The sequence below is a fragment of the Octopus bimaculoides genome, chromosome 14 (assembly GCF_001194135.2).
Source record: "Octopus bimaculoides isolate UCB-OBI-ISO-001 chromosome 14, ASM119413v2, whole genome shotgun sequence".
NCBI classification, from domain to species: domain Eukaryota; kingdom Metazoa; phylum Mollusca; class Cephalopoda; order Octopoda; family Octopodidae; genus Octopus; species Octopus bimaculoides.
The window spans coordinates 2167305-2167574 of NC_068994.1; the positions used below are offsets into that span (position 1 = coordinate 2167305).

The window sequence follows — 270 nt, forward strand, 5'->3', positions numbered from 1 at the left end:
CATATATCAAATTTGCTGATGTGGCCAATGACAGCACTGCCTGACTGGCACCAGTGGCAGTGGAACGTAAAAAGTGCCATCCGAGCATGACCATTGCCAGGGCCACTGACTGGCTCCTGTGCCGGTGGCACATAAAAAGCACCATTCGATTGTTGCTGCTTTCCATGCTGGCATGGGTTGAACAATTTGACTGAGGACTGGCGAGCCAGAAGGCTGCACCAGGTTCCAATCTGATTTAACCCTAACCCTTACCACCAACATTTATGTGTG

General features: G+C 50.4%; 1 protein-coding gene across 4 annotated transcripts in view; it reads right to left on the reverse strand.

Annotated features, from left to right (window-relative positions):
• The window catches only part of LOC106873951 (protocadherin 18), a 71709-nt gene that overhangs the window by 31856 nt on the left and 39583 nt on the right, over positions 1-270 (reverse strand). The gene's annotated exons all lie outside the window — the stretch shown is intronic.